Raw genomic sequence first — 24,467 nt, 5'->3', positions numbered from 1 at the left:
GTCGTCCATGCATTAAAGGTTTCAGTTCTTTTCAGTCTCGTTTTAATCAATATAAATGCTTTAAGTTGTCTTAGTGGTTAATATATTTTTTGTCCAATGTTTTTTTAAACAGGTAAAGTTGGCGTTCTATAAAATACCGAGCGGAATGTACTGACACCGCTGGTTGAGCAAGTCGCTGCATTTTCTGTAGAACGCCAACATGAACGTAATCCTGGTACTGGACATATCAATATTTTATTCCTACGGGTGGGATGGGGCAGCAGCGACGGACGCAAACTGGGGATTTCAACAAACTGCGTTTTGGGGTTGTCTAATCCCAAAATCCCGTCCCCGGAGCAGGGCAAATTGTCAAATTCGTAGTCACGTTAGATCCAAGCATCGGAAAATCTTTGTATAAAATATCCGCCGGATTCTTCCTCCCCATCGGCGTTCTCACCTGGGCCCTGTCAATATCATACCTGGCTGCTAGCAACCTCTGTCTATTTAAAGTCCATTATATCACGCATAGCGAAACAGTGGCTCCAACTCTTTAAGGAGCATATTGGCTCAGCCTTCACGCTTTGGCTCAAGCTCCCTGTAGACCACTTGTGCATAGCTGTTTCTTCAGAAAGTATTAAAATGGGTAAGTTGTATGTTTACAGTATGTGAAATTGAAGTGAGTTTAAATGCCTTTATTTTATAATAGTTACACTTTTCCGCTAATAACATATATTGGTAAATATCATACTAGCTATTATTTTCACTTTTATTTAAAGGAATCATACTTTAATATATTCGTATTCATGTATTGTCAGTTTTTTTTATTTGTTTCACGTGTTTGATCTTTATTGTTGTTGTTTGCTCCCAGAAATATGAATGGAATCGGAATGTTGTCTTATCTTTGTTTAACTGAAAATTCATGGCGTTTTAAACGGTGTACATTTGACGTGATCATCATACTTTTGGTGATGCCAATAAATGCAAACAACAGTACGCACGTTACCTTTTACTATGCCAGCACATATTGTTCCCAGCACGGAGGACTGGAGTATAAAAGCATTGTGAAAACGTCTGTATTGACGGATTACCATGTGCACGACTGTTAGTCCCGCGAACAGTTTAGTACTTAACGATGGTGAAGCATTGTGGATAAATCTGCAAGCTGAACTGGGAACGTATATCACAGTGCACAGTTATGTCACAGCATTGCCACAGGGTTTTACGTTGAATTTGTAAGGGAAGTATTCATTGTTTCAATGTACGAAAGAATGCTTGGCACGTGGCTCGATTAAATACATTAGTTTCCATAATGCCCTATGTTATTGCATGTCTGATGACCATTCGGACAATGTTCGGGTTCAAGTTTACTGTAAATTTCAGTTTGATGTAAAACAAGGAAATCACAGATGTATTGTTGCAAAGCTGAATAATAGCAAATCCAGTTACACGAGCAGTAAATATCCTGACAAACATCGAGGAATATGTGTTGAACGCAATCCGGAATCAAAGCTCCAAAAGTAACTGTATGACAAAAAAAAGCATACATCTGAGATCAGACGAGATTTTTGCCCACCACCAGGAATATACACCGAAGATGGAATCAAGAGTTAATGTTCAGAGTACAATGGTAAAGTGACCCCGTACCTTTATCAAGGTATCAGCCAATATCTGGTACGACGGGAATCATGTAGTGTATTTAATACCGGAAACATTTATAGCATGCTTGTCAATCACAAAGAATGGTTGCATGCTTATCATTGAAACAGACACATGTGACAACGTTAACAAATAATATATGCGATGCGGACATACAAAACAATCATACGTGAGCAGCAACTTGCATGGTTTCCAAAAACCCGTAGGGCCCATACTATACATTACTTTGTTATTTACCTTTATATGTGTTGGCTGAGCAATGCACCTAGTGTCAGTTTGAAAAAAAAAAAAACTTGAAATCCTTTAGCATAGGTACCAGCCTCTTAACTGAGTTGCCCCACCAGGAGCTTGTTATCTTGTCCTCGCATAAAGGAAACACGCACTTGTTTTAACCAGGTGAACGGAATGCACGGACTCGAGAACGGTTCAGCTCAGCTGTCTGCATGTACAAATGACTAACATGAAATAGTTTAAAAAAGATGAAACGAACAAGAACTTTACAAGACAGATAACAAACGCAAATAACAACCTATGCATTTTGTTAAATGGCATATTGTTGCAATTTGTGTTATTTACGCCATAAATTATCATGTCAGGTGGAAACATCACTTTTTAATAGTGATGTTTTCACCTGACACGACATTGTTACTACACAACATGTTTACAGGAATGCATTGTTTAAGTGTTTTTGTTGCGTAAAGTACTTTAAACACACATCGAACTCCGGAGTAAGGAAATGAAATTTAGAGAAAGTTAAACATTCAACTTACCCATTTTAACACTTTTTGAAGAAACAACTATGCCCAAGATAAGTGGTATACACAAAAAGTTGTCTATTTAATTGGATTTTAGTGCTTAAGATGGTTTAAAAACGAACCATGCAAAATCCGAATAAGGAACATAACATTTGGAAAAAAAATCTGAATTTCATACTGTGTTCAACTGAATGCCTAATGCGTGCATGAATGGAAGACTTCGGGTTAGAAAGGTAGTTAATAAACGTATGCTTTCGGCCAATATATGAGGTTATGCAAATATAGAGGTTTTTCAAAGTTACATAGTGAGTAATGTTATACACATCCCATCTATCGAGATTTTGCATTAAACACTCAATAACATGAGTGAGGAATAATATATATCGCTGAAACTTGGTATACATGCAAGTATATGTAAATACATGCATTGCCATTGCATTCGGTATCAAATGGACAACGTTCAATGGTGCTAAAACTAAAAATATAAAATATGGTTCATGCTCTTTAACTTAAGAACTATTTGATGTAAGGTGATCATACTTGTTGTTTTGAACATTAGTAACTACGTACCTTGAATTGCTTTCAGGGTTGGTAGGGTTAAGGTCACTTTCACTGTTAATAAAATAGAAACGTGGTTTCCGTTCTTTAATTTTAGGTAGACATAATGCGTTGTATTGTAGCATTATTTGAAGACATTCCTTGATATTGCTATTTTGACTTTAAGGGGCGTAAAGGAAGCAGATATTAAAAATCGAAAGGGTTCCTGCTCAATATATTTAGTTAGAATTGATGAGTAGTGATGGACTTTCTGGTGCCGATAGGGTATGTGAAGGCAAGAATGCGCTTTCTTTCCGGCTCAGTAGAATAAAGGTCAAGGAATATGTTACCAAAGACTATTAAAACATGCTTTTTGTTTGCTATATAAATAAAACTTATGAAACTTTGAAATTTCATATCGTTAGCATTTGGATGTCAATTGAATAAAGGTTAATGACATTTATAAAACAAGAGGGCCATGATGGCTCTAAATCGCTCACCTTAGTAAAAGAGTTTAACCTTTGTTAGCAATATAGCTTGATATTTGTTCTCAAAGAATATTGAAAACAAGGACTTTTTTAGTTGCCTGCACACTGATAGGACTTTGTTCAAATGCCTTCCCACTGACAGGACTTCTTGCAATTGCCTGCACACTGACAAAACTATGTTAAATTGCTTGCACACTGAAGAACTTTTAGAATAGATGCACAAACAACTGACATGACTTTTTCAGTTGCCTGCACACTGACAGGACTTTGTTAAATTGCTTGCACACTAAAATAACTTTTGGTATAGATTCACAAACAACAAACAGTGCACCATCCATTAAAATCAATAATCTGCCTTAATGCTCTAAAAATCAAAGAGCGGTACACACTAATCTTCTATTATTGCTTCTTCCATCTAGGACAACATCACCTTCCTTTACATATTTTTAATCATTTGTTTTTGTATAAGGCTTATTCACTATCTGCACAGAAAATAAGATTTGCAGCTTAGATTGATCTACATGAAGTTTACAATAATATACATGAAGTTCAATGGAAAAGTCTGATTATTAAATTTATCAATAACAAAAAATGAAATTTCTTCTAAAGATAAAGTGTATAATAATTATTTCAATCTATGATCCTAAAAAAAGAACAATAATTACCTTAGAAGTAACTATGATGAAGACTTAATAAAATTTAAAATATTTTCCCTTGTTACTAAAAACATAAAGTAGTGAAATATAAAAAAAGGAAACCATATAGCAAGACTTGCTGCCATTGTTTCAAGGGTAAACTTTACTTACTATCAAATTTTAACAAAATGTATTTATAGTGAACTTGTAACCCACAGTTTTGTAATTTTTCCTTTAGGCTGCCATGGCAACCAGAGTTCGGTATAGATTCATTTCTATGAACAATTTTGAAAAAGCACCAACCAAGGATCATTCCTATGAAGTTTCATTAAAATTGACCCAGGGGTTTAGGAGAAGATGATGAATATGACCAATTGTGGAAAATTTCCTTAAGGTTGCCATGGCAACCAGAGTTCTGCATGTAATTCATTTCTTTGAACAATTTTGAAAACGCACCAACCAATAGTCATTCCTATGAAGTTTCATCAAAATTGTCACAGCAGGTTTAGGAGAAGAAGATGATTTTAACCAATCGTTGACGGACGACAGACGCCGGACATAGATCGATCACAATAGCTCACCTTGAGCACTTTGTGCTCTGGTGAGCTTAAAAGAAGAGGAATCATTCAGTTAAGAACACCATAAAGATATGTGCAATTAAGTGTACGGGAGGCTCATGTGGAAACGAAAACCTGGACATGGGTTAAGCTAAGTTAATTGACAGAAAATAGGACATCAACTATCTACAGTGATTGAACTTGGATTATATCAAGCTTAGCTAGTATATAGTATTTGGTGTTGGTAGGCAGAAGCAGATGGTTGCTACTTATATGCAATGCTTATTTACCAATTTCAAAACCTGGTTTCGTTAAATCTTGGTGTTTCTAGTTTAAAAATAGTTCGAAGTCTTGATGTGTTTATTGTATGATAAGTATATATATTATATAAAACACTGGCATTCAGTTAATTTAATCTGGGACAGTTTAAAATTGAATAAAAAACAGTCTCTAGAGTGAACAGTTTTAGAAGCACAGAAACAATGTTCTTCAACTTTTATATACTTTGGTGGGGGAGTGGTGGGGTTCAAACAGGAATCCAAAAGTAACACCAGGGGAGATGTCCTATTGTCATGCAATAGCACACATTGTTCTGTCCAAAATGTAACACTAGCATTCAGGTGACTAAAATAAGGTAAAGACACAATATATAACACAAGTTTGTGTCAAAAATAAGATTTGTCAAATAAGAAACACAATGAATCACAAAATGAGCATACAAATATTGACTTTCATCTCAAGAATTCTCTCTTGGTGATGTCAAACTCTGCTTCTGTCATATATATACACAACAAAAAAATACGATAAATTAGTTAAAGGCCTAGTTTAGGTCCATTTTCATAATAAAACATTGAAAGCTGCACAGAAGGTCTTATCACATTGGAGATCTGATAAGACCTTTTCTATTTTCCCTGAACCCCACCCCTGGAGATCTGATAGACCTTTTCTATTTTCCCTGAACCCCACCCCTGGACCTAGGGTGTGTGGTTACAATTGACTGGTGCATTATGACCAGTGGTATTGTGGTGCAAGTTGACGAACTAAACGTTGTTCCATGTGGAAGGAGTTTGATGAATAGATTTACAGATAATAAATTGACGTTGTATTCTTACAGTATTTCAAACAAAACTGTTTTTTGAATGTAGCGAAACAATAAGAAGTGTTAGTAAAAGTAGTATCTAAAATTATCTGTTGCTAAAAATTTAAAATGTTTGAATTTATGGCATTTACGTTCGAGTGTTTTGTTTTAGTTTGTAAGCTCTGTGAATTTAATCTCTCAAATCTGCTCCCTTGGTAGAAAACATTTCGTATTGTGTTAGTTTTGTGAGGCAATGAGAAAGTACCCCTGGTGGGGATCAAACCAAACCCACGACTTCTTGTGTTAGAGGCAGACATATATAACTTAGAACACTCTCATATCTCAACAGAAAGTATGTAATAATTTAATTTCTTTTTAGAACCATACCCTTGAAGACAAGAAGATGATGTGTAAATCGTCTGAATTGTTTGACTGTTGCAATTTACTTACATTAAACATTATTTTATAAGAATTGTCTTTCGCTGTGTCGGGTTGGATTATATGCAAGGTTACTCAGGAGGGGTGGTTCTTGTTACAGGTTTTAAAGTTCTGGATGTTTGTTTGCCTTTTTTATGATAAGATCTTTTGATCAGTGTACCATGTCACTGTGTAGGCATATACAGTTCGGGGTAAAGATTTCTGATCAATCTCTTAGGACACTGTGTATTTGTACACAACCCTTGTAAATGGATCTTAATCTAATGCACCAGTCAATTGTTACCACGCCCCCCCCCCCGAGGTCCAGGGAATAGCGGGGACTTTGACTTTCGGTCCAGCAAACCCCGGGTAAAATCCCCGCCCTTCGGGACGAACGGATGGTAAAACTCCGGCCAAATGCCCCCCGCACCCCAGAGACTCTATATAAGTCAATATCTCCACTAAATTTGGCACTAAGACAGAAACACCGCACTCACAGGGCCATGCGGGGCCAACTGGAAAGTAAAAACCAGCCCTTTTCCCCGGCTATCCCCAGTATACCCCCGTACCTGGGGGCCGTGGTTACAATTTATTGGTGCATAATTGCCTAATTGTCTTATCAGATCTCCGATTCTGAATATCCTGCTGCGCAGTATGTGATATTTTAAGATAGGAAATGGACCCTTAATGGCCCTGAGCCGATAAACCTACCGGTAAACACAGGAAAATTGGCCCCTACCGTCAAACCAGTGTGATTAGAAGGAGATGCACAGCAGGGGATTATCATGCCAAATAATCCTTAAATTAGGCCTTAAAAGGGGGAGGGTCACTTTTACAAGGCTTAAACTAAGCCTTTAAGACACACAACAGTCTGATCTTTAGTTCTATTGTTGGTTTTTCGTATTGGAAGTTATTCTATCCAGATTGGTATATTTTTTTACGAGATTCTTTAATCAAACTGCTGCGGGAACAATGTTTCAAGGATTCGTCATTCAGTCTGACACCATATAAACTTAGGTCAACAGTGTATTTATAAATCAACATGAACAAAACTAGTAGGAACTACTATGAGAAGCAATAGAATTATATTGTAACAACAGGTTATTAAAATCTCAAATGAGTAAAACATTATAACAACATTTAAACTAAATGGAGGAGTCAAAGAAACTATTTTTAACTGTAGAAGCTCATAAAATGTGTACGTCTGTCACACTGCATCTTCGTCAATCTTGTATGATTATTATGATTTTATGTGATTATCAATTGACTGTGTTTATCAATCATTTATATAGTTTGTTTTATACTGTATCAAGCTCAAAGAGTCTGTGGTAGGTCTGTATTTTATTTTGTTGTGAAACATTCTGTCCAACTGCTAATGTGACATAGTGCTAATGTTACTAATTCTGTCTTGTGGTAACACTAGCACATACTCGCAATTAGCAATTTATAATATATATGTTTAATATCAAAGGTAATGATAATTGCACCATACTAGAGACATTTATATCACCACAACAAAACATTTATGTTTATAGCTTATCTGATCTGATATAAAAAGAAAACCTATGTTTGCAGAAATTATTTTCTGTCTAGTTGTCCAATTTGGGTTTGTTTCAATTTATTTGAGAAAAACAAAACAATCTTTGTTTTTTGTCTATACAATCTTGTTTTATAGATAAATGAACCATTTAGTGCAAGACAAAATACTTCTTTGGATCAAAATATTAAAAAAACAAAACAAGTTTTTACCGGCAATATTGTAACACTAGCACAAATGGTATGGTGATACAAAATTCTTTTATTCATAAAAATGCATGAATAAATCATTGCAAATGTTCTAAAATATGATAGATGAGAAATTGCTGTAAAAGATTATCGTTGAAATCACAAATCTGCAATAAATTTTAAAAATCAATATTTGCCGGGAACTTTTTGGTCACCAAAACGTGAAATCTGCCATATTGTAACATTAGGGGAAAAGTCCTTTTGTCACATTAGCAAACATATTTCTGTCCCAATTATAACATAAGCATTCAGTTTACTTAATCAAATTCAGATTAAGTATTAAACAGTTCAGCTTGTATCAAAAGCATACAATGGATCACAAAAAACAAAACATAAATATGTGTTTTATAAAAAAGAAGGTTTCTGTCCAATGTCACATTTGCAGTAATGTCCATTTGTCACGTTATCATCTATATTTCTGTCCATTTTATAACGTTTGCATTCTTAATTCTGTCCAATAAATAACGATATCAAACACAAAAGCGGTATGAATTCAATATAAACTACGTACCTAATGAATGAATACTTACAAACGATAGTTTACAGACGACATTGTTATGTTCGAATAATTGACTCTGGGAAAGTCATCAAATTTCAACGATTTTCTCGCTTTATTAAGCGCTTGTCTTAATGCTAGCGTGACATAATGTTAACGTTACATCGAAGGACAGAATGAGCCAAACTTGGATTTAGTTTTTATCAACGGTATTCACCACTATTTTTATCATTTCAATGTCAACTGTGAACCAGTCCAATTTAAAAGTAATCGCTGGATGTTAACCCTCAGTCGGTGTAAATTATTCACGAATAGAAAAGGTGCTATCGTCATGCTAAAATGGGACAGAATCGATTTTGCGTAACATTAACACATTTTTAGACCTAAAATCTTTATGATCGGGAATGACCAATTTCTTGTTACATGCAATACTGTTTTTATCTGACACGTAAGTCTTTGTTTTCAGTGATTTAATAAAGGTATGTTTAGGCTTAAAACAGTTAGCAGTGGATCATGTCTGCTAATGTTACACAACAATTGGAGGACAGATTACCGTAACGTTATCACCATGCGCAATTACCGAAAATTTATGTATTTTACGAACGAAATGCAATCATTTTAGATATATTATTGTTTTAATTAACATTTATTGCAAACATTATTCAACAGACAAGAATAAAATACTTACCAGATGTTACTGAAAAGCATCCTCAAAAAAGTGGTATATTGGTACCGGGAAGATTTTCTGTCTTTTTGTCCTAAATATCGGCATATTTTTACATTTTTTTTACCTTATTTAACACAATATTTTCATTATTTTAATACAAATCACTTCTATAAGGTGTTCTTAATGGGTTGGGAAAGGCAATTGCTGTATAAATGACGTTGACATGCAATTACAATAAATGAAAGAAAATGGGCCACATAATTGCCTCTTTTGTGAAATCTGCCAAATGTATTGTAATAGGCTTTGATTGTGTTTTGACAGCCACTGAAAATGATGTGAATAGGATATTTCCTATGTTATCAAGACTCCCTAGGCATGGAACCTTCTACTGATAATGGGGTATATTATTGAATGTCCATGAATATTGAGGTGTTTCCAATACGATAAAAGTATTTCAATGCTGTGCATGGCGGAATTATTAGTAAATAACTGTGCGCTTTTGATATAATTTTTTAAGTAGCAACTACGGCTTAATTGATGTTCGCCAAATTATGTGATGATCAGTAGACTTAAAATTATATTATATCGGTTAAGACTAAATCCATAACCATATATTTTGAATTATAATCTAAATGGTTCTAAGTAGATATCATCGGCAAACGTAAATATTCTAACCATTGGTACTTGTTTGAGTGAAAATCTTTCTTTCTAACATTTGACTACAACTTTTACCTGTTGTACTATAAAAAGTAGTATTTAATGGTTATCTAATGGGAAGTATAATGCCTTTATATTGAATATTAACACTTAAATGTAACCATTACCATAAACCAGACCTCTCCATTACTTTCAACCCTGCAATGGTACATTGATTTTATGTGCATACGTACTGGGTTTAAATAAGAGCTTAATAATTTTTGTAAATATACCTTCCGTATTTCACTAATGTTTACACAGATGATATAACCTTGACCTTTTGGTTTCTTTCAAAATAGCGTTTTAATAATTTCAGGAGTTCTATTAGTATTGATTTATAGTAAATACATTTTATAATTGTCTTGTTTATGTATTGTACTCGTTTTGTCTCACAATTACATAACAATAACTTGTATAAACTCTACACTTGTTTCATTTTTAAAAATCAGATTGATTTTATCACGTAACTGACTCTGACGAAACAGACCATGTTCTGTAAAAACTGTAGTAGACCAATACCGGAATAAATAAATAATAATAGGGACAATCGGAACACCTCGGCCACTATCCAACAGGAATTAGCCTCGGAAATAATACAGGTTATAAGAAAATAGTCCATCATGGCTGACTAAGGAGATGTTCAAACAGCCAATCGATATGTTAGACCAAAGACAGAATGAAGGGCGAACTTTTACCACTTTTTGTGTGTAAGTGCTATTTTTATACTTGATATATTTTATTAAAATATAAAAACGGTGTAAAAAGTCCCCTCATGAGAAATTAAGTAAAATGTCATATATTTTTAGTGGGTGGTGTTAAGTCTGCTTTCAATTAACTCTTGCTGAGATATTAACAGTAATCAGTGGCAAAAATTAAGAACACAAATACTTTATTTGATTTCTTTGAAATACAAAAAAGTCTGAACCTGACTTTACTTAGATTGATAATAGGTTCAGACTTTCTTAACTCAGTGTATTTACAAACTTCAGTTTTTATAATTAAAATTAACATTTCTTTAACCAAGGACGTTTGGTTTATATGTCCGTGATAAAAACATAGTTAAATATATTTATGTAATTGTCCAAGGTCAAAGCTACGTTATGTACAGGGAAGTCGAACTAGAATGGATTGAAGGAAAACAAACGTTTGAATGAAAAACGGGCATTTATTAAAATGCCATAAATATTGCTAAGTTATTCAAAAGGTAATTTAGAAAAGTTGTCCGAAAAACATATCTGGGTGGACCAAAATCGCCCACCCCTAGATGCATATATAAACAATGTGGTCAGAAAATAAAAACATACAATTACAAAAACAACATGAAATCTCAAAATTAACAAAGTTTGGTCAGAAAATAAAAACATACAATTACAAAAACAACACGAGATCTCAAAATTAACAAAGTTGGGTAAACACATTCGGAAGAACAGTAATTATAAGGCAATGGAAAATACAAAACGTTGCCCAGAAAAACAAAACAATTACAACAACAATTGGTATATCTTAAGGTACGAGGCGGTAAGTGAAAGAAACGAAGAAAAGAAACAAGGTAGACCTTGGAAAGAGCGTCCATAAAATTAGAAAGAAAAAATAAATGGAGGAGGTGGGGAGGTGGTGGTAAAAATATATTCGAGAGACTGGCGAGCGCTTAGCATACAAAGAAGAATGGCAGGCGCATTCTGATTGGCCTGTAGCGTTACGTGGCACAAAAAGGGGGAAATTGATTGGCTCCTGGGATAAAGTGCCCGTATGGCTAATTCCCGAGATATTGCCTAAATCCCGTGCCTCGGACGTACAGAAATAAATTGTACAACGGCCATAAATAATTTTATGTTTGCATAAAGTTGCATTTCTTCATCAATATTGTAGTGTGAGTGTTGATACCAATCAGCTCAATGAAATGGCACACAATTGGATGCCTGTTCACTAATATAGCTCTCTAAATAAATTAGATCATCATGCTAGCGTCTCTAAATAAAGTAGATCATCATGCTAGTGGTCTTTCAAAATGGGTTTGAACACATAAACCAGCACACATTTCTTTCAAAGTTAAATTCTATAATATCAACCAATGGTGGTGATGCAGACATTTTAATTTTAATCTTATTGCTATTTTCAGAGCGCAGTATGGTACCAGTGGTGCGGCCGGCTCTGAATTCCTGGCTTGTTCTAATGAAAAATGGCAGATGATGTAATGGTTGTGCTATTTTCAAAATTCGGACAATGATTCAACAATCAAGTTCCCTACTGGTTTTAGCCAAAATATACCTGCATGTTTGTACAATTAATCAACAAAGAATGACGGTATAAAAATATTGATCAACATTGTAGTGGAATTTCAACAAGATAGCAATTTCATCTTACGTCAATTCTTAAATTTGGTCCAAAGCTTAAAGCTGCTCTCTCACAGATTGACAGTTCTTCTTGGTCGTTTCTCAAGAGCTTTTCAATCGATATCAAAGGAGTTAGGGAGGTGATTATTTAAATTAATTGTACACAAATATATGGCTTAAAGCAATAGCGAAAAACTTTTTTCGTCATTTTTTTCAAAAAATTGAAATCTGTTCTATTCTGCGTGACCTTTTATGACTAAATTGAAGGATTTATACCAATTTTTCAAACTTGAATATAAAAGACTGTTATCTGATATTATGTCAGCAGTCTTATATCTCTGGTCCCTAGACATTTCCAAAATAATTGCCAATTGGCTCATTAAAAGACAAATTTTAAAAAGGTGTAAGAACAGTAAATCTGTGAGAATGCAGCTTTAAACTGGTGTGGCACTAAATATGTTGTGAATAATTTTCTATGTTATTGTACAGACTTTTTAAGATATTCATTTGAAAATCTCATTCCTATTATTTCTGTTGTATTTAATGTTTTCTATTTCAGACCCTGGAATGAAATAAAAAACTTCCATGGTACTGAGGATTGACCTGCAATGCATGGAAAACATGTAACACAACTGCAAAGCCAACATTGAAGAGAAAATAAGTGCAAGATGGAAATAACGTGTTCAGTGGAACAACTTGTCATCTAAAATATTTGATGACTTACTTAAATGTGAAGTTGCAGATAATAGTCCACTGTTGGCCCGTGATTATTAAATAAAAAAAGTAACATTAAACCTTCCATTACCTGAAGCAATACAATCCGAAGCTGGACATTTACTTTACAGCATAGATACAGCTACTCCTTAATAATGCTTTGTAGGGCTACTCAGTGGTAACCCTCTTGCAGTCAACTTTTAAAAATTTATTTCTCAGGATATTTGAGTGAACTTTACTTTTAATCTGGACACATATTTTATCACTGTGGAACTTTTTTAACAACGAAAAAGTGCATATATATATATTTATTCAACTGTGTGGTAAAGGATTTATCTACGTTTAAAGTGGTTCTCCTATGACGGAGGGAAGATAACTACAAAAACAGGAATTAGAAACAGATGGCATTGGCAGACCAAATCAAGGAGAACTCTTTTGTTCAGTTCAATTTTGAAAGACTTCCGAAAATCCTTAATAGGGCACATCCTTGGAAATGCCATATTGTAATTTGGTCTCTTTAAAATGTGAAAGTGGTCTAGAGGATAAGCCTAGGTGTCTGCCTCAAATCAAAGGTTGTTAGTTCAAGCCCCACCAAGATACTTTTTCATGGCCTCAGAAAAAGTATGTCCATACTAGTTTCAACTAAGGCGAAAGACTTGAATAATTCTGTAAGCTTTCAACTTGCGTAACAATCTAGCTGAAATGATTAGGCATACAATAAGACACTAGCTGACTTGAAAACAGGTTTTTCCATTTGTGTTGATTTGTTTTTTAGTCTACAACGTTTATTAGAAGTGATGAGCATTGCTTACTGCAACTAATATTTATTTTATTTTATTAAGTTGAATTTAACGAACACATAACAAGAATTATGATTTACAGATACATTTTTATTTCATTGATTGTATGGTTGTATTTCCTAAAATTATGTAATAAAGGTTATTCTGAATTTCCTTTTTTTTGTTTGAAGAAAATTTGTTGAGGTTTTGACATAGCATAGTGTCATCATCCTTGTTGTGTGCAAATAAAAAACAATCAATGTAATAAAAACCATAAGGTCAAGCCAAGTACTCAAGAGGCACAAGGTTATTGCCAAAAGGACTGGTCATTTATTTAGACAAATAAAATGCATAGAAAGATCTATAACTCTGACGCATAACTATGCTTAAGTTCTCTTATTGTGAGTTTCTGGTTAAGACTGAATGAAATAATCCACACAAACACGTAAAGTTTATTATCTTAAACGTATCGGCGTAACGCCTTCATCAGTAAAGACTCAGACTGAGATATTCAGTATTTTTATAATGCAAATTTAATTTTGTATTGGCAACTTAAGGCCATGAACAAGGGGTAAAAATAAGAAAGATTGGGAAGTCTACCAAAATGTTCAATCCACTTAGAAGGGCTTAGCACAGAAATGAAATTTAAAAATGGGAGCAAAACCTAAATTATACTCGATATAACATAGGACTGCAGACAGATGGCACTGTTATTACTGGACTAATGTTTAATAAAAAAATAAGGGACATGTTAATCAAAACTGAAAGTTACTGGAATCATACTTGCATTTTATGGAGTCGCTAATCTAATTAGTCACCTAGCTTATCAAACTCCGGTTACAAAACAAAGGAGGGGCTCTTTAAGATGCATAGACTGGCCTTTGTTTCATTTAAAATGGTAAAGAAAATGAAAAGTTATCATTGTTTTAAGTCTTCAATCGAAGCAAAATATTGCCTTCCGACGTAGCATTTATGACGCAATTTATCACGTGGTATACACACACTGTACATGCTAACGGAGCAATGGCTCCGGTGAGAGCCGTTATGTAAAACCTCAACGGTACAAACATATATAGTAAACACAAAGATTAACTCTTATATAAAATATACAACGGAGCAAAACAAACATTATACGTTATTTTTAGTTACCAAAGATCAATGTAATAATTATTAAACATTATATGCCACATGAACTATCAATTATACAAAGATATAAATGTTTTAATAACATATTCGCGGAGTTCGCGACAGTAGTCTTATAGAGCTAAGTTTCCATGGATTCTCGCCAAAATTGGCTTGTTCCAAGACAACAACAAAAGTTGTCAAAACGTTCAATCTGTGAGAGTGCAGCTTTAAGTTCCCCCACATTATCCAACAAGCATTTTGTAGCTACCTCCCGATATTTACAAAGCTATAGTATATCAGCGAAAGAATCTATCCCTATCCCTATCTCAAAAGCTCATGTTACAACGATATGTACACACACAAACGCAGTCCATTTTCAATCTACTCATGTTTCATATTTTTGTTTGTTGGATCCTTTGACCTCAGCCCGAGCGTGTTGCATAATTTCATGTTTTCTGTTTACGACATTAATCACAGGTAAACAAACATAACTTTTATAAAAACAATTATAGTAGTCCTATTGGTATTATTTTTATTATTCTTAAAGCAAGAAAACCGTAATGTACATGCAATTTAAAAATATTGCAACGGTTTAAGAATTGACATTCCGTAAACACATCAAATCCTTCATAAAAGCGTAAAGAACTACTAAACATTAAAAATATGATACAAAAGAACGTTTCTGAAACACATTTTGTAAAGTGTTTGTACTATGTCGAAATTTGGAAGTCAGCCAATTGTACAGCGCAATGATTCCCCTAAATCGAGGATACACATATTTGGTTTCAAAGATCGTATCATACGCTTAATGTTTGAATCTTCATAACAAACTTTCAAAGCGAGAGAGACAGACGCAATTGAAGATTTTTCTCTATTGCATTTCACTGTACCTGAATACAATATGTTTGGAAGAAAGCTAGGATTATTTAACTATTGTTCAACAAATTTTCATCAGGAATAGGAAAAACAAATACAAAGTAAGTACAATTCACGTAGAGTTGTTCGGCAACGATGCAAAAGTCGATTGAGGAACCAAAATTTAAAATGTTTTTAAAAATCAACTTCTATTTAGTTTTAAGGTTCAATATTTTACAAGCATGACTCATATATCCGATATAAACACGAAAATATGTAATAAGGAGTTGAGCATTTTTTACGAAAGAATATTTTATCAGATTTCCAAACAAAAAGCATTTACGCTTTCACTGAAATGTCTGAATACAAAAATAATATGTTTGTGACTCAAATTTATCGGAACTGCCCAATCAACAATGTCTTGTGGCATTTTGTTTATTGAGGCTATTTTAAAAAAGATATATGCACTTTTGTAACCCGGAAATGAGTATTATATTTTTCTGAATAACCTTTTTATTTGACAAGATATCGTCAAAGTCTCTCAAGACATTGTTAAATAAGTAGTCCTTTTTCGTAATGATGTGAATGCTTTTTTATCCAAAATTTGTTAAAATCTTTTTTTGTAAAATTTGTTGAACTCCTAACTTACCCAAAACATGTCGCCAAGAATAAATGTTTCACACCTCAAAAATATCGTTCCTCAAAAATAGATAAAACCTGTATTTATCGTTTTAGTTTTTGCCCATCCCCACCCACTTTTGCATCGTTACCGGCCCTTAAAGAGTCCATATTTGAATAAGAATTATACCAGAGTTGATTAGATTAATTGCAGTGGAATGGAAGTCCTATGTATTTGAACAATAAAGTAATTATTAAAGAATTAATGCCTTAATGAGTGGTGACAGTAACGGTGTGCTCAAGTTATTAAGTGACATATTCATCTCTCTGAGTACACAAATGAACACCATTTGGATATCAGCCCTTGTCTGTTTAATTTTCTAGATTTGAGCAAAACAGAAACTAACTATTATTTCTAGTACAGTCCAGGGAAATTGCCTCCCAAACTCCTCATTTTGAGAAAAGGGCTTATCAGTCCATGAAATTGAACCAGTCAATAAAATACCAATTAGCATGTCATCCTGCTGCGCTATTTACTTTGTGTATTCCCAAATGTTTCTTGTACCAATTTCACTATGTTAGCATTGAGTTTGTCATGAACAAAGTGCATGTATAATCAAAGCACTGATGGTGCTGAACGGTTTGAGCGATGATTCCTTGTATGTGAAATAAGAAAAAAACATATGAATGATAGCATGGCACTCGCTCGCCCACTCTCACGCCTGCCCGTCCATCCATCCAACTGGCCGACACACCCGCCCATCCATTCACTCACTCACCACTCTAAACCGACTCACAACTCAACTCACCACCAATACTTATTCTTAAAACGTGCATCATAGCAAAAGGTTATATTCAGATTCAACTAAACTTTTATACTAGTGTGTTATTCTATATCAACTACAATTTTAAGAGAATGTTAACACAATTGTAGTATAGAAAATACTATTTCATTTAATTCACAGCTTTTAAAAGAGAGTATTATTTACAAATGTACATATTCAATAACAGTACTATATGGAAATAAGAGTCTTTAGAATGTTCAGATGTATATGATTGACAACCGCAAGGCTAGATATAGTTTGAACTTACACACAAAAACATACATGTACAGAATAAAAGGACCCAGCTTACCAAGAAGTTGGAGTATGAACACCAATATATATCTGCGAAATTATTAGAGTTACATATTAGTGGATAAGATAAAGGATAAATGTTATTCTTCTTACATACAATGCTACTTGGTATATTTATCTTGATTCACTTCTAGAACAGTGCATGCAGAAGTGAGAAACCGCACTGAATAAATTATAGATTGTACACCTGAATGTCCTTCCCTGTAGTATCTTATTTATAGAATTATTATACAATACAGTTACAATTAGCTTAACACCAGACCTTCAAGATCTGTGCCCCTTACTTCAAGATCAAGGTCACAGCAACCTTCTAAACTAAGTATGTGTCCGTCAGTCTGTCTCGTTTTTGTCAAGTCCATATTTTAATGGTCGGATTTGAAAAACAAAATGTTTGACAGAAGTGAACAGCATAGTATGGGGAAGTGCCGCCATTAAAACCCTACCTTATATTCCAAGGTCACAGCAACCGTCTGAACTTAGTATGCTTTGCTATAAAAGCCTTACTGATATGGTGTATTAGGCACTGAAAATGCTTAATGACAGCTACACATGATGCTTGTTTGGGTTTAAATGGGCTTTGTGGTTGCCAAAATGTGGTCAATGTAGCACTGAGTAGGCTTTACTAGAGCTTCACATGCGTTTGATTGGCTGTGAATGTGCATTATTGTAGGCATAATAAAAAAATAGAGAACTGGACTAGCTTGCGTTTAGACCCTCTGAAGTTTGTTTATCTATGAATATGCTTGGACTGTATCCATAAAAGGAATCATCGGACCCTGGAAGGATTCGTGTAGATGCCTTCTGTAGTTAAGAATACCGATTGTTATGCTTGCATTGCTGTGTGCTTGACACATGATTGACTTAAATGTAGCTGCATTTGTGATTATTTTGATCCGAGTTGGATGTAAAAGAGCCTTACTGTGGTATGTTTGACACTAGATAAACTACAATGCAGCAGAATTTTGATTTACAGGGCACTCCATTGACATGATTTCTTTACACTAAATGGTCTCAAGTGTTTGTATTACAAAATTATTGTCAATTGGACTCTTATATATAGAGCTTTATAGAGCCCCTTTATTGTTTGTTTGGCACAAAATGTTTATTGGATACGCAGTAAATTTGAGAACAGTCTGTCTGTGGTGACTGTATGGTAGATAGGGGTTGACGGTAGCCATAATGAGGTTGAATGAGCTCTGGCTTGACTTTTTTAGAGCTCGTCTTGGGTTTGTTTGATCATGAGTCGGCTTGTCTGTGACCACAATAAGGATGCAGGAGACCCTTTTTGTCTACAAGACACAATTTGAAATTGTGTCCTAATGGGGTTTGAGGAATTCAGTGGACTTATAGAAACACGGATTTGCTTTCTAAAATCTGCTTCGACCTGGGGAAAGGTGTTTATTGGGTTGTTTGGTACTAGAATATTAACACATTAGGTTGGAAAACACAAAATTGACTTAAAAGGTCATACCTTCGCCTGAATGGGCTTACATAAGACTCATAAAAACATTTCATGTTGTTTAGCACTGGATGCGCTTAAATAGAGACATTGTATGGTTGACTTGACGTTTAATATGGGAAAGGAGATGAAATATATTTATTAGCTGTTTTGTGATTGTATTTATGTTATGACTTCAAACAAAACGAAGATTTTATCAAAACAGCGCTGTCAATATTGACCATATTTGCATTTTACACATTCAAATGATTTCGACCTTCATTTTGAAATGCATAGTATTGTATGTCCGTATGAAGTACATTATGAAACAGTTATGCCATCTAATCATTACGATATGTTGCGTTTTTTATGCCAAGTATGCAACTTTGCACCTGTGGTATTTTTTGGATGCGTTTAAATGGTAATATATAACATTAACTTTTTTAATGAAATGCAATTAGTTTGTGTTGAAAAGAACATTATACATAATAATGAAGCTAATTTTATTCACATAAGATATCAATATCAGTATTTATTACAACTCTTATTCACTATTATGTTGCAGTAATTTAAGAGAAATAAAAAATGTTATCCTGTCAGAAAACATTTAAACTGCACATATTCACGATTGTTTTGCATTCTTAAAATAATAAGAATCACGAATATGTTAACTTTCAAAGTATTAGCTGAAATAAGAGTGTGATAGCTTTTCATGAAAATTTAATGTATTTGAAATTTTAGTAATCCATGTTTATAGCATATGAGTCTCAAAGAAAGTACAAATAGATGAAAGAACTTAAAAAAATAATATTGAAAAATACCCCTACTCTGGCCTTGAAATTATCATTCCGTGTACCTTGAAGTGTTCAATGTTGTATGCAAATTTTGATTGTCTTATTATTTTAAAGAAATGCAATAAAATTAATTCTTGCACTTAAAAATTTAAGTATACTAAATCTGTTCAGAAACAAGTAGATATACAATGTACAGCTCGCTTCTCAGAAACATGTGTTAGAAATTTAATACCAGCTGTGCAGTCAGTATTTATAACTCTGTGCTTTGCTTTAGATCATTATCACATAGGTGTTAATAAACACTGACCCTTGGTAACCTTTATCAAAATGATAAATTTGGAGGGCAAAAACTCTGGACTGAGTAGTTTGCACTTGAATGGTCAGAGCTGCTTTTAGGCCCAATAAAAGTTCTTGTTTCTGGTCACTCGACCGACCGTACTTTTTACCCCCGAACGTACTTATTTTTGCCCCCAAATCGATTTTTGTAGAGCCGAGTGCTGGGAGAACGTTACTGTATACGAAAATAAACCATGCTATCCGACAAGCATATTTAAACAGGGCTTTCAATGGACCATACCTCTGTTGAGATATCGTCAATGACCCGAAGTTCGCAAGTAAGTGTCACCTTTGACCAGAGAGAATTTCAGTGCAAGAGGCGTTAGTCCTGAAACTGAAGATCAATGGGGCCGCAAACCATATGTTTGTTTATTCAAGTGTCTTCAAAGTAAACACATGTCAATAGCAACCGAAGTGACACGTGAACAATCCTGTCCATTTACAGCAGTCAAAAACAATGTCGTGACTCCGCCATTATGTAAATGGATACCTTCGGCAGTTTTAGCTTACTACGAACAACAATGTTTATATATTAACAATTGAAATGCTATTTAATTCAATTTCACCTATAAGCTAAAAATAAAAAATAAATCTTGGAAGTTTGTAAATGCGTAAAAAAATAAACAATTATCGCCTAGCACATGGTCCAAAAAGCGCGGAAAACCGGTGCTTTTACGTTTACTTCCTGTCAATATTAATAAAAGTGAAAGGAGAACTATTTGACGTAAATCCTGGTCAATCTATAGTTAAGTTCTATAACATAACATGTTGATTGCTCTGCCAATTTTTATAAAGGAACAAAAATGGTATATTGGCAATAGGAACGCTGAATGGTTTTGTTTACTTCCGGAAGAATCCTAAGGTGAAACTGAAAGTAAAAGCGAGAAAAATGTCATCGCACATTGGATTTTGACAAGGATGCATCGGATTACATAACAAGTAATACATGCATTCTTTTTAACTCAACACTTTGCGGTATTTCTTCAATAACATCGATATTGCCAGTCTTCGTAACAGATCGCTGCGAACATCTAACATATTTCGGTGGCCAGTACAGGATGTTGGTATTTTTAGTAACGAAAGGTATTTCCCCGCTATGAATAGGATTCTACATCGTAGTATTTTGAACTAGATGATTTATATTATCGTTTATTTAATAAATAAAATTGGATATATTTACAATAAACAAGTCTTAAGTTCATTTGCAGACAATATATTCAACATTCCGATCCAAAGGTGTTGCCTACCTACCGACCCTTAGGATTTTGAGGCCCGTGACCAGAAACAAGAACTTTTTGTTTGGCCTTAATACAAGGTAAAGCTTGGTCTCATGGTGAATACAATACAAAAAGCTACATCACAGGATTGATTTTTGTGGAAGATTGAAATATTTCACCATTGCAATTGAGCAGTCTCTAATACAAAAATTATTTAAAAAGAACTATTTTCACAAAAGCCCAATGTACTGACTATTGGATTCATGAATATTATTGGGTGTTCTGTCAGTAACCACATACAACCATGATTCATATTATTACAAATGAGACAAAGTATGAGTCGCTGGCTTACAAAGGAATTTAGATATAGATATTCCTGAATGAAAAGATGCAGTTCACAATTATCACATACCATGAAGAACTGGAAAGTATACCTATCATCACAATCTTTTGAGTGACATTTGTATTGGACAAGAGAAATTTAACATGAAATGAGATCAATACGAAATCATGAATGTATAAATTATGTGTAAACAATCAATATTGAGTAACATTTGTTTTGGAAAAGAGAAATTTAACATGAAATGAGATCAGCACAAAATCATGAGTGTATTAATTATGTGCAAACAATCAAATATAGATATACATGATACACATGAAAGTACATTAACATCGTAGCAGGAAGCACATGCATTGAGTAAAAATGTTACAAAATGTCAATAATCTATGCATTTCGCAACAGTGCATACAAGCAGTGAAACTGTAGCTGAACAAATAAGGGCTATTCCAGACAAACATATAACCCACGGGGGTAGGCAATGATTTAAATAGTATATGGGTCAGTTGGGTGACTTTTCTTGCTAATTTAAACCCCGAAAGAGTAAATTCGCTTTTGTAGGGGGGGGGGGGGTGTATATTTTAAAAGTGTCTTCCCCTGTGGGTTATATGTTTAAATGGAATAGCCCTAAGTATATTTACAGCGGATTTGTACAAATAAATTTCATAACACACATAATAATAGTGAATATTTCCAGCTCGTAGAAATAATGTTATTGAAGTTAAGTTTTATTTATTTTTAAGGTAAAGAAGTGCACTTTGTTGGGGAATATCCCATTTATTTCTTTTAGTTTTGGACTGTAAACTACCATTTTTTTTCCGAAAGCAATTTCATAACTGAAGAATCTTTGGAATATGTTTTCTGAGAGTTAACAAAAAAAACTGTTGTGAGTAACTGTGATTCAATTTTATTATTTATTTAAACAAGAGGTCCATGATGGCCCTAAATCACTCACCTGAGTGACAGTTTATATAAGTAAAAATAATTTTCTCCTGGAAAATAAAGTGTATAATATTTTTTTTGAATCTATGAACCTTAATCAAAGAATAATAATTACCATAGATGTGAGTATTTTGAAGAATTAATAAAATTTGAAATCTATTCCCTTACTGAAATTATTCAGTTTCATAGGTAAGTTTGACGCCGTCCGTACCAAGCTTGGTTAAGATATGTGAACCCTGACTAAAGTTATTCAGTTTCAACCATCGATCGTGACCACAGATATCGCGAAAACCATCGGTCCGACGGTCCTGACCGGTAAATTTTGACTCGGTCCGACTAAATTTGTGATGGGGTCGGTCCGTCTGACCAACAGTATTCACGGCCAGGTATAAAAAAAATGAAAATTTAATCTTTATCAATTATCAAACACTGCTTAAAAGTAAGAATAATTTATTTTGTTTAATAATCGTGTTTTTATCAATGAAATTATCAAATAACAATTGGCTTACGAATCCGATGTCGTTTTCCAGTAGTGTAAATGTCGGAATGCGTTCCGCAATAAGTCAAGCACCATGCATCATTCGCCTCCCTTTGCCATACATTACCAAATTATGTTAGCTACTGTGTACCGGTATATATCGCGCAATGTTTTGAAACGCTAAAATGATAAACTTTTGTCATTAACATTGGAATGGTTTAAATGACAGTTCCAAATATTCCAAACAATAACCTTATCCCTTGGAACATGTTATTCGATTGTCGTACCGACAAAATATCAGAGGCTGTTGGTCCGAATGACCGAGACTTTTTCTGAACTTTTGCGATGTCCTGGACCCCTTGTTGTATTCTTTGTAGAGGGTCACCCAAGGAAACTTCCTGTGAAGTTTCATTGAATATGGCCTGGTAGTTTCAGAGGAGATGTTTTTTAAGCAATTGTTGACGGACGGACGCCGGACAAAGACCGATCACAATTGCTCACCTTGAGAACTTTGTGCTCTGGTAAGATAAAAAAGTTGGTCTCATTCCAAGTTGTTCAGTTCTATTCTGACAAAGCTGCTGATATCAGAACTGCTTTGTTAAAGATGAAAATGTACACTTCTTTCTTCCGTCAGTTGATCAACATTTGTCAAGGTAGGATAAGGAAGCAAAATCATTTCCATAGAAACAGTTAGCCTTGTGTCATAACCCAACTGAAACTCCAGCATGACGTCGCATTTCACTAGGCTACGACAGGCGGCGTCGGTGTCGGTTAGCCACCATCCGACAGCATCCAACAGGAACGTAGATTGAACGAATATCAACCAAACACTGGCCGAAGGGTGGCGTCGCAAACCCCAACTGACGCAGAGTACGTGACCGAAAGAACATTTTCTGACCCCGGCAAATTTTAAGCATGCATAAATATCGGCTGCGACAGGCCGAGCTAGCATTTTTACCGAGTACTAACCCTCATCAATCGAACTGCATCGCATGGTGACCTAAGTCTAACCGAATAGCAACCCCCTTCGACCTTACACAAACCCTGAGAAACCCTACCTGTCCTGATGGTGAGTATATGGCAATTTTACAAACTATAGCAAATTCGTATGCTCAGAATGGTGTCGTTTTGATGAAACTTTCAGGGTTTCTTCCGAAACTACTTTTCTCTCTGTATACCAAATGCCATTAAAAGGACACCATTTTAAGATGCTGCAGTAGCCGTTTATTTACGAGGTAAACACCGGCATCCGTCGCTTTTAGATGTAACCTTTCCATCCTGTATTTTCTTTTAACTGTTTTTTTACGTGTCATTGATTACTGAAGTATTCCCGTAATTAAAACTACCAAAAAACAAAATGGCGTCTTAGAAAATTGAACTTGTTTGTTAGTAAAACAATTCCAATATGATCATAATATTACGAACTATTGACCTATTATAAACGATGCGGATACATAAGCGTGAGTAAAATATTAAATATGAATAGTTTAATACCATAATATTAACGGGTTATTCTGATGTCCATGAAAAGTTATGAACTTGCTGTTTGTCCAGTTGACTGACACTTTCATTTTCACCAAAAATATTGACTGACACTTTCATTTTCACCAAAAATATTA

At 34.3% G+C, this 24,467-nt stretch overlaps 1 protein-coding gene across 1 annotated transcript in view; it reads left to right on the top strand.

Moving 5' to 3' along the window:
- Window positions 1-15,543: 15,543 nt before the first annotated feature.
- Window positions 15,544-24,467, top strand: part of LOC128239257 (uncharacterized) — a 44,341-nt gene continuing 35,417 nt past the window's right edge. Inside the window, exon 1 of the mRNA XM_052955821.1 lies at window positions 15,544-15,674. The gene's annotated coding sequence lies outside the window, so the exon portion shown is untranslated. The remainder of the gene's footprint in view (window positions 15,675-24,467) is intronic.

The sequence above is a fragment of the Mya arenaria genome, chromosome 6 (assembly GCF_026914265.1).
Source record: "Mya arenaria isolate MELC-2E11 chromosome 6, ASM2691426v1".
Taxonomy (NCBI): domain Eukaryota; kingdom Metazoa; phylum Mollusca; class Bivalvia; order Myida; family Myidae; genus Mya; species Mya arenaria.
This window is presented reverse-complemented; position numbering and strand designations above follow the sequence as displayed.